The 11,611-nt window shown below is 42.1% G+C and overlaps 1 pseudogene; it reads left to right on the top strand.

Moving 5' to 3' along the window:
- The first annotated feature begins 1,853 nt into the window (after window positions 1-1,853).
- LOC116692284 (uncharacterized) overlaps window positions 1,854-11,611 on the top strand; it is a 12,940-nt pseudogene continuing 3,182 nt past the window's right edge.

Below are 11,611 nucleotides of genomic sequence, written 5' to 3'. Positions count from 1 at the left end.
AATATGGACGTGCTCAGTATCACCTCCAGTATGTAATGATGTACACCTTTCAGTGAGAAATTTTTTATTTGCACAATTCTGAGAGGAATTGCTGTGAGTGCACCCAGTCTGCTTTCATATGGAAGAAATGCTGATATTTAAAAGGCTGAAGACAGATTGGCACAGTAATTGAATGCACTACAAGTTTGCAAATGGAATGCAATTTTAATGTTTATCCTTTGTTTTATTTCTCTTTTTAGTCATGCTAACTGTGTGTCTTTATGGATGGCAACACCAGTTGTTTGGTCAGTCCAGACTGATCTCAACAACTATTGAATATATACTGGTAAGACATTTTATCCAAACATTAATAGTGCCCGGAGGATAAAGCCTAATGACTTTGGTGGTCTCTTGACTTTTCTTCCAACTATGGAGATAACATTTGTGGTTTTGAGTGGAATGTCTATGGGACTGTCAGTAAATATTTAAGCACACATATCATGCCCCCCACCACCCTCTTAGACTTCATATAGCACCACCACCAGCAAAACCATAATTTGTCCAATCAATACCTTTTAACCAAATACCTGCAAAACTAATGACACTATCACAAGCCTCTGCTGTACTTTGATTTTACTACCAAACAGCAAATGTTAACATGCCAACGTTTAGCTCAATGCTGCTGAGCCTGAGTACTGCCTGATGGACCAATGGTTATCACTGTAGCCTCACAGCAAGAAGCTTTTGGGTTCAAAGCTAAGTCGTTCCGGGCCTTTCAGTGTGGAATTTGTATGTTCTCCCCATGTTTACGTGGGTTTCCTCTGGGTGCTCCGGTTTCCCCCACCATCAAAAAACATGTGCCCTTAATCACGGCACTGTAAATGGCTGCCCACTGCTACCTTGAGGGATGGGTTAAATGCAGAGAATTCATTTTGCTACGTACACGTGTACATGTTAATATGAAAACAACGTACCTTTACCAAAGAACTGTCAGCGTGACTTTTGCTCTTTTTCATCCCTGTCATGACTTAAGACTGATTTTAAGGTTTGTAATTCTTTATCTCGCCTTACTTTTTGTAAACTGGTTAAGGTCAACAGCAGCCCCTGCATTTCTCACCATCAGTGTGAGCTTTGTAGAAGAGAGGCAAGGTCTCAGGAACAACCTAATCCTGCCAGTCCAGGCGAAAAATGGTTTGGTATTGAAGCAGTAATGAGCCATGGCAGTTACTCAATCGGAGCTCTGTATGAGCAAATGGACAAGAGGAAAGGTGCCATAATAGATTAAAATCACACAATTTCTTCAGACAAATACTGGGTTTGCTGTTTTCTTGCTCCTCCTGAGGACCTGTCGGCTCAGTTTACTCCACCCTTAGCTTTACTGTTTCTTTTAACTCTACATCTGCAAATACCAGCAAACACAACCTGGCTGTTATCATCTTTTTAGTTTTCTCCACTTTAAATGAACTACAGTAATGTATCTGTATTAGAATCTGATCTCATCATAACAATTCACACATGCATTTTTAATTGGTTTGGTTTAATGGCAACAATTTATGTGGCTCCTTTGTTTAATCATACTTTTTAATAAATGGTTAATGACAGAGGGAAAGTCGTTTACCTAAAGGGGGATTTACTGACATGATCTAGCCTCAGTTCATTAGCAGAGGTAATTTTTGTTTAACTGAAGCCGTGCTAATTCCAGCCTGGCCTTTCGTACATGCGAGGCAGCCCTTTAAAGACGGCTCGCTTTTGAAGCCTGCTGGTCGAGCTGTTCAAAGCTGCAGCTGTTTTTGGTGGTGTTTGACAGCTTTAATTGATGTTTATTTTGGCATTGAGTTTCATTCCTTTCATGCAAATGTCCCGCACGCAGGGAAATGGGTCAGGGCAGCACTAGGTGGGCAAAGTTTGTGTGTACCAGGATAAGAGCAAAGTGCTTAACGAATTTACATTTTAGATCACAGAATCTCAACAAGCAGAGCCCAACAATTAAGCAGCCACACTAATGCCTAAAATGAAAAATGTCTCTCTTTGATTAGATAAAGGATGATGAAAACATTGTACTAACATACTAAAACACCTTGTGTTATAATACGTTTTTTTTTATTAAAAGAACCAGATCATGAGACTATACAATTGATTGAGACTATTGATCCCCCCCCCTCCCCCCCTACCCTCAGTTACATAAACATCCTGAACTTTTGGACCCAAAATGGCTGCCTTCCATTACTCCACTTGCACACTTGCACACTTTGCAAACTTGTTGTTGTTGTCCTGTTGTCCTGAAAACACTGGGACACATTTCTGCTGCTCTACACAACTGGCACCACTATGCTACCGCCTGACTTTTGCACTATTACATTGACTGTTGACCGTATGCATAATTGCAAATTTTTTAACTCAAATTTTGCTGTTCTTATTTCCTCATTGTATATATCTTCCTATTTTTACTTTTTATATTGTTTACTTGAATGTTATGTTTGTCTGTGGTCCTAATTGGTTAAAAATGTCTTGTTGTCACCGTGGGATAGAGGGAAACGTAATTTCGATCTCATTGTATGTTTTGACATGTGAAGAAATTGACAATAAAGCAGACTTTGACTTTGATTTACCAGTTTATGTTTTGTGAGAAAAATACCCATCCCATAAACTTTTTTTCAGTTGTTGAGCTCTTTGACTGTGTTTTGCTGTGGTGTTGCTGCCAGTCTGCCCACCTGTAGACCTGCTGAGATCCGGTCGCTTCTCAGACATTCTGGCTCACCGCATGTTCCGCCCACCTCCACCTCCCACCCCTATCCTGCCATGCTTTTCCATGCACCAGGTCTGACATCACCATGGAAGCACGCAGGGGCCTCCTCATCTGCTCCCAATTACGGCCTTGAAAACTCCTCCACAGGAAATACTTCAAACTGTTATGAAACCAAGAGGAACAACCTGAGACCTCAAGAAAACAAACCGGTGACGAGGCTCGGCAGCGGTCCTGGCAAGGTGTGGATCTGTGTGTGATCGGCTTACAACACTTCAAATTAAGGCATCAGTAGGGCTTAGAGGATATTGACAGATGGAGAATTATGAATGGTGAAATGTAAGATATTTGACGTAAAAAGCAACGTTTGGATGTGTGAAAGAACCGGAATATAATGTTGGTTGTCCTCCCATTCCCACTACATTTGTTTGAGAATAAACCGTCTAACTGACTTGTATTTGAACCTTTGGAGTTTCCTGTGCCAAGTACATAGGAGGCCATAAATCCAAAAGGGTCAGAGATGAAACGGAGCAAATGGCCTTTTCATATTTGTTGCCGTTTTTGGTTCAGCGTCAACATCTTTATATCCTCACAGATTTATCCTGAACCATTTCTAAATGTTTCAAAAGCATTTTTATTTTGATAGATGTAGGGAGATTTGTACTTCGTACAGAGAAAACATGCCTAATCTTGGATTAAGCGGCACTACCATTTTAGGGTCAGAGGTCCACTCGCAGTCATCATAAATCAAAGTCAGATACAGTAGAGTAGAAATAACACAGATACCATTGAAGGCCATTTTTTAGTCTGCTGTGGTCACAGTTGCATTGAGATGTAGACATTTTTATACTGTAACAGAGCCAATGTAATTTAAGTGGAATTTGTAATAACAAACTCAAACATATAAAATTGTGACGGATCACATTCAAAACAAAATCAACACAACTCAACCATATCAGGCTAATTAGCAGACCAAAGCTTGACACATCGTCATATAAGCCAATTGAAGTTATCATAACGCCCCTCCCCTCACAAATTTTAAAAACTCATTGAATCTACACACAAATCACACAATTGACCTATTTGGGATTCAAGACAGTGATTGTGATATTTACAGCCCTAAATGTCATGACTGGCAAACCTACATTGATTTTAAAATGTTGCACATGGATAAAGTACATGTGCACCACCGGCATGTTTCTACCATTAACTCTCTCTCTTTCTCTGTCTATAAATCATAGTCCATTTAGCTATGTACTAACACAGTGAACACACCTAAGTATTTAAGTATTTAAAATGTGTAAACCACAACCAATCAAAGTGTAATTCCTCAGCCCTTATAGGAGTCTCTGAGTTGTAATATGAGTATGTATCAATTAGCTGGCACACACAATGTTTTAACAATAATTGTGAAGGTCACTGACATAGAAAATCTTGCAGTGAGACATTGTGCTGTGACACATACGCTCTCCAGATGTTACCCAAAATGCAAAGGGGGACAGACCTGACCCTGCTCCATCCACGTCTACAACACTGGAAACTAGAAAGCATTTAGAGAGCACATGCCTTCGCCAAAAACTTGTAGAAATTTTCGATCTATCAGGATGTGATTCAAAAAGAAAAATTGGACAACAATTTGAACATGGGAAAAATAATAAATATAAGGGCTGTAACGATCCACCAAACCCAGGGTTTGGTTCGTATCATGATTTTTAACCCATGATTCGATACATCCTGAACATGGCATTGTTTTGTTATTGATTACATGCCACTTTGCAACACGATTATACAACAGATACCTTATTTGTTGATATTGATTGATTTCAATATTATTATTATTATATTATATAACCTGTAGGGGAACAAAGAGGAAAAGTGCTTTGGTCAATCCATCCTTCCATCTTCATCTGCTTATCCGGTATCACATCGCGGGGGAAGCAGCTCCAGCAGGGGACCCCAAACTTCCCTTTCCTCAGCCACATTAACCAGCTCCGACGGGGGGATCCTGCGGAATTCCCAGGCCAGGTTGGAGATGTAATCTCTCCACCTAGTCCTGGGTCTTTCCCAAGGCCTCTTCCCAGCTGGACGCGCCTGGAACACCTCCGTAGGAAGGCGCCCAGGAGGCATCCTTATCTTCACCTGAAACGAGTCTGACTTACTGCAGAGAACCCGGACACAGCTCTTGCTTTGGTCACACAGAGATTGGATGGTCCTGAGAAGGGACACCCTCACCCCATACTCCTGCAGCACCTCCCACAGTATCTCCCAGGGGACCCGGTCATACGCCTTCTCCAGATCCACAAAACACAAAAGTAGTTTGGAATTCTCCCAGGCTCCCTCCAGGATCCTTAAAAGAGTGAAGATCTGATCTGTTGTTCTACCACCAGGACGTAATCTGCATCGTTCTTCTTCAACCCAAAGTTCGACTATCGGCCGAACCCTCCTTTCCAGCACCTTGGAAAAGACTTTACCAGGGAGGCTGAGAAGTGTGACACCCCTGTAATTGGCACACACCCTCGGGCCCCCTTTTTTGAAGAGGGGAACCACCACCCCTGTCTGTCACTCCCTAGGCACTGTTCCAGACCTCCACGCAATGTTGAAGAGGCGTGTCAACCAAGGCAGCCCCTCGACACCCGGAGCTTTCAGCATTTCCGGATGGATCTCATCAATCCCTGGGGATTTGCCATTGTGGAGTTGTTTAAGTACGTCACCGACTTCCACCAGGGAAATTGACAACAATCCCCCATCATCGTCCAGCTCTGCCTCTGCCATGGAGGGCGTGTTAGCTGGATTTAGGAGTTACTCAAAGTGCTACTTCCAACGCCCTACCTTCCTCAGTTGCTTCCAACAGGATCCTATCCGTACTGTACACAGCTTGGATGGTTCCCCGCTTCCCCCTCCTGAGGTGGCGAATGATTTTCCAGAAGCACCTTGGTGCAGACCGAAAGTCCTTCTCTATGTCTTCTTTGCACTTTTCCCACACCCGCTGCTTTCACGGCAGAGACTGCAGCCCTTCGGGCGCTTCGGTACCTTGCAACTGCCTCAGGATCCCTCTGGGATAGCACATCCCGGAAAAACTCCTTCTTCAGTCAGACGGCTTCCCTAACCACCGGTGTCCACCAGAGTGTTTAGTTGGTTATTGCTCCAAGAGGGACCTAAGACCCTGAGACCACAGTTCTCCGCTGCAGCTTCAGCAATGGAAACTTTGAACATTGTCCACTCCGGTTCAATGCCCCCACCTCCAAAGGGATGCACAAAGAGCTCCGCCGGAGGTGTGAGTTGAAGTCTTTTGGACAGGGGTCTCCTCCAGACGTTCCCAGTTTACCCACACTACCCAAACTCGAAACTCCAACGCAGTGGTGCTCAGCCGGGGGCTTGTGAGTATCCCCACAGCCACGGGAACACACCCACAGTCAGCCAGCTAGCAGCCATCCTGGTCAGCACTTAACTCCAGTGCTAAGGATGCTAACGGTAGATTACTGAACCGTCGGGAAACAGACGCAGGCACCCAAGTCAGAACAGCAGGCATTCGTAACGTTACACCTCTGTTAGCGTTAGGTTCCCCCCTTTCGCTTTTAGCCAGCTTCACAGTTAGCTAAATTTACCAGACAAAACAGGGATAATGCACCAATAAGACTACTACTAATAGTAATTTAAAGACGTGCTAGCATGGGATCTGGACGCAAAAGATAACTGGGGGTTAAAGGGGTGTGTCGCGATTCTGCCTTCTCACTCTGCGACACAGGTTCATGGAGCAGAGTTTCGCAATTTCGGTTTTATTTTGCATATCGTTACAGCCCTAATAAACATGTTATTTGTAATCACCTGTTTGTATTCAAAATGCAGTATTACTGAAATGGACATTTTTGTGTGTTTGCTGACTTTGAAAACAGTCAGCCCAGATTTCACCTGCCAAAATGTACTTGTCTGTTTAGCAAAAAGGTAGAACAGAAAAATGCTTTGGGCAGTGGATCATTAGGGCATACATACATGGCTCTGTCGCAGTGTAAGCGTAGCTGTAAATGTTTCAGAAGCAGAGTGCCCCCAATTATAATATAGTTTAGAGTTGTTTTGCCAGAATTCTTTTGTGTTTTTCAAGCAAACTGTACATGCTCATTTAGATGTGGCAACAGATGCCTTTTGGCCATAAATTGAAAATGACAACTTTTTGTTACTTTAACCATCTCCTCATATCAAACACATAGACAATCTCCCAGCACAGTTGTTACCATTAATGTGTGTTTTTCTTTGTTTTGTATGATGATTGTAAAGTAAGGATTTTATCTGCATCTGCAGCAGCTTGGAAATACTAAGTCCACATTTTATTTATGTATTTATACTAATTCTGTTGTCTGACAACAGGGACAACAACAATGCGACACACAGATCCTGTGTACATTGACCGCATACAAAAGTGTTAGGAACAGCAAACCAAAGAGACGTTTGTTGTGTTGTATACTCTCCATCACTGAAGTTTACCATTTTACTTTAACAACAGAACAGGTAACAATAAGGTGGCGTGGTTAACAACAAAAATTAATACAGATTTTGTTACTACACTTAACTGTCATTACTAGCCATTTATGTCCTGGCACTCCCTGCAGACAAGCAGTGTACCCACTCCTCTGCTGCTTGTATCTTTATCCCATGTCATTTAAAAAGAATATGTCTTTGTTCAAATTCATTCAAACTTGATTTTGAAAAAATGAGAGCCCTAACAGTCAAAATCAATTACAGGATACATGGTAATGTATGTTTTAATTTAATTAATATTAGTTCATGTAGTTCATGATTATATCTGATTTTTTTTTTCTTTATATGTAGGCTACCATCTTAGTGTTTGAATGTCACTGGATCCAGTTCCTATTCAACTCCAAATTTTCTCCCTAGTAGGCAACAAAGGGTGCAATCTACAGCAGGATGACGCCACTGGCCTCTATGGAGCCTCCACCCCTTCTCCCTTTACCTTCACCCCCACCCCCACTTGTAAAGCCAGTTGTTGGACCGCCAGCCATCCATCCGGCCATCCTTTCTCTCTCTGGGAACACAACTTCATTACAGAGATGAATTGTCTTATTGTGAAGACCCAACTGCCCCCTCTCACAGAAGGGGGTGGAGCCTTGCTGGACATCGGGGCATCATGCGGTGACCCGGCTTCAGGGGTCAGTTCACCCACTGTTTGAAAAGCATCTCACGTAACGCATCACTGGATGACTGCCCCCTTTTCTCAGCCAAGGGCCCTCTCTTCAGCTACACTAAGCATCAATGCGCTGAACATCTTTGAACAACTTTTACTTACTGGGTGTACACTTATGGACATCATGTACAGTATATGTTAAAAATTAAAGTTTTATGCCAAAATGACCAGTTTGGTTATCTTAGAGAAGATCAAATAGTTAGGATGCCTAAGGATTTTTAACAAAAGAGGTTTAGATTAACTGTTCTATTTGATTGCTTTTCTAGCCATGTGCCTCCAGCTGTACCCCTACTTGAGCATTATTGTTGAGTAATTCCTGCTGTTTGAGATAGATTTTGGTTTTCATCTGCAATGTGACCCTGCAGGTACTGCCCCCTCTCATGATGAAAGGAGTTTGTGGATGGTCATTTACTGGCACAGGCAGAATTAAATGTCTTTGATGGTGTTCTGTTTGAAGACTTAACAGCTGACCTTGGTCACCATTGTGTAGGAAAGAGGACAATTTCTTTGCAAGGCATGTGCACTGTCAGGTCCAGCCAGCTTTGTAAACTGTGGATGGAAAATCCGTCCTGTTTGCAAAGTAGGCAGTAGACACGCAAACCCTTGGAGGCAGACAACTGTCGGGTGAGCTGTGAAGAGTCAAGTTGGTTGGAGAGTGTTTGATCAGCTCCTGGAGGAAGCAGCAGTTTCCTCCTTTGAAGGACATAGTCCATGTGTGTCACTATAAATGGTACAAGCCAGAAAACATGCAAGGACAGTGAAACCTATGATCTAGCCAAGAGAATCAAATAACAATGGTCATAATATTGCAAAAGTAAAAAGTTAAGATAGACGGATAGCTAGATAGATAGCTGGATATGTAGATGGATAGATAGATAGATAGATAGTCACAACAGCAGTACACAAACAAAAGCACTGAACAAAGAGATACAAGGAATAGGGATTTAATCCCATATCAAATATCAAAAGCACAAGTACTAAAATAATATAAGTGTTAAAAGTTAAAAAGTTTAAAATGCATATTAAAAAAGTACTACAACGGTAGTTGTAAAACTACAAAATTCTGCCAGAAATTTTAACAGTGTGCCTACTACTTGGTGCATTATTGTCTTGTCCTCTCATTTTCTTCTCCTCTTCCTGTGGCAGTACGTGTTGCTAAAGTGATTCGACAATTGTTAAGTAAAGGCCATCATCACCACAGGTTTATAGTTAATGTCATCAGTAACAGCTGATTTAAGCTAACTTTCTTCTGCTGTTTGACACGTCCTGCAAAGAGAGGACAACATTTTTTTTTCTATTTTTTCTATTGGCAGTTGGTGTGAACACAGCCAAGAGTTTACGTCCAATGGATTCCATAATTACATGTTTACGACAGGCACAAGATTTCCTATATTTTGACCAGCCATGATGTATGAAGAGTGAAAACTGGAGTAGAGACAGCAATTTGTTTGGAAAAACTTTAGAGAATTGTACTGCATCTCCCCCCTCTGTCCTCCCCTCTAACTCTCACCATTCTGGCCACATATACACACATTGGAAAATCTGAAATGGTCTGAAAACTGGACGATACATGAACTGTGATTTTGGAAATCCATGCTCGCTATCTGAAAGCCTGTTCAGCCCAGTACACGCCAAATTCTTGTCTTTGGTTTAAACTATTAAAATTATGTTTCCACGTTAAAGTATGGCGATACAGCATGTTAGAATGTTAGCATGCTAACATGCTTTATTAGGATGTGAACATGGTAAACATTATAAGCATGTTGCCATGCTGATGCTAATCTGATGCAGAGTAGGGAAGGTAATGCCATTCTAGGAAGTAATATTGGGTCCAGGGAAATCAAGGATCCATAAAGTGGATGGAATTGCAACAAAAACTAATGCGTGCTATTGCTGTTCCATTCTTTCCACATGATGGTCAAAAACAATGAAAGTTGTTTTGAAAAAAGACTGCTGCTTAGAGATGAAAATTTGAAATCGCACATTGTTCTTTCATTACAGTCGGACCATAATCAAGTGTTGGGGCTGGCACTTGTGCCATGCATGGTGATACAGATGGAATCAGTATGCTTTAATATTCATTTGTTCATTTTAACGTACAGTTGTTGAAACATTTTATAGAGGTAAAAACCAGCCAGTAAAGAATTATTGTTGCTTTTATTGCTTTTCTTCTGAAATTTACTCGCTGCCTTCTTGCCAAGCAGCTACAGGCTGAATTCTGTGATGGTGGTTATGAGCCGACTCAAAATGTTTCATTGTTGTGGAAAAAAATATTTTAAGTTTACAATGCTGCTTGAGGCGTGAGTGTTTCTGCTGACAACACTCTGTAGCTTTTGTCTGGTTGGATTATATACTTTTCAAGTTATTTTTAATTCATTTTATAAAAAGAACAATGTCAGATCATTATTATCATCTTTGAGAGTAACTGTTTGTCATTTTGTTTTACTGGCAATTTATCTCTATTGACGAAATGTAAATATTGGACAAAAATTGCAGTGTTTATAACTTTTGCAAAGATTTACATCTCCATGAAAATACTGTGTCCCAACAAGAGATAAACCTTTACCTGTTTCATTGCAAATCTGATGACTGACATCAGCAAAGGTGTGTATTTTAATATTCTGTCCCCCCCCCTCCCAACAAAAAAGAAGCAGAGAAATTGTCGTGCCTGTTTTCCTGTGGATCTGTAGGGAAAAGGTCACAGGTTTGTGGACAGGAGGCCTTTCTGCAATAAGAGCCCAGAGGCTCACTGCACCGCAAACCCATAGTCGTGTTATTTGGTAACAAGTCGCCTCGCTGTGGAAAGTGCTGCTTAATATTTGGATATTAGCCTGCCAATGTTTTCCTGTGTGGACCTCAGCCTTGTGTCTCAAGCCGAATGGCAATTTGATCGTGGCCTCAGTGATTTAACCCAGGCAGAGAGGGCAATTTCAAAGCCAGCTAAAACTATTCAAAACACTAGCGGTCCGTTAATGGCCCAGAATAATGAATTCCATGGCAGTATGGGCCTTTATGTGTGGGAGACTCAGAGCTTAGCTAAATAAACCTTGTCTGGCTGAGTGACCCCACTGGTGCCCGGCCCTGTGGGGACGAGAGCAGCCTCGTCTCTCACAGGTCACTGGATGGGCTCAGCGCTAATAACAGCCTCATTTAGCCTAAACTCACCGTTACATCCACTAGCAACATCCAACAAGTCATACCTCCGCTCTGTCACAAAGGATGTGCTACTGTTGGTAAGGGAATTGTTAGTGTCTCAGCTTGAAATGACAAACTGCGTCTACAGAGGGTTCACAGGAGTTGTGCTGGTTGACGCTGATAGCAGAGATCACTAGTCCTACCTGTGGCGGGAGTAACAGGCTCTGGTTTTTCTTTCGTCCTCTCTTCATTAACTATTCACATTTGCACCTTATGTGCAGATCAACATCACCACTCAACGTGAGTCCAAGCTGTTCAAAGGCAGAGTTACTTGGAAGTGTGCAGGAGTCGCAGGGCCTCGGACACCTGCAGGGTGGTGGGTGCTGAGAGCTTTGGCGTGTTTGGATCAGGGACTGAATTTTCCTCTGAAGATGAGGAAAAGGTTTATGGCACGCTCCCATGAGAGTGTCTACTGCTCTTTGAAGCTCCTGTCTTGGTGACTGCTCTTATCTTGGGGAAGGATTATTTTATCTCCTTTCTCTCTTCTTCTTCTTCTT

The sequence above is a fragment of the Etheostoma spectabile genome, chromosome 1 (genome assembly GCF_008692095.1).
Source record: "Etheostoma spectabile isolate EspeVRDwgs_2016 chromosome 1, UIUC_Espe_1.0, whole genome shotgun sequence".
NCBI classification, from domain to species: Eukaryota; Metazoa; Chordata; class Actinopteri; order Perciformes; family Percidae; genus Etheostoma; species Etheostoma spectabile.
Note: the sequence above shows the minus strand (reverse complement) of the source record. Positions and strands in the feature narration are given on the sequence as shown.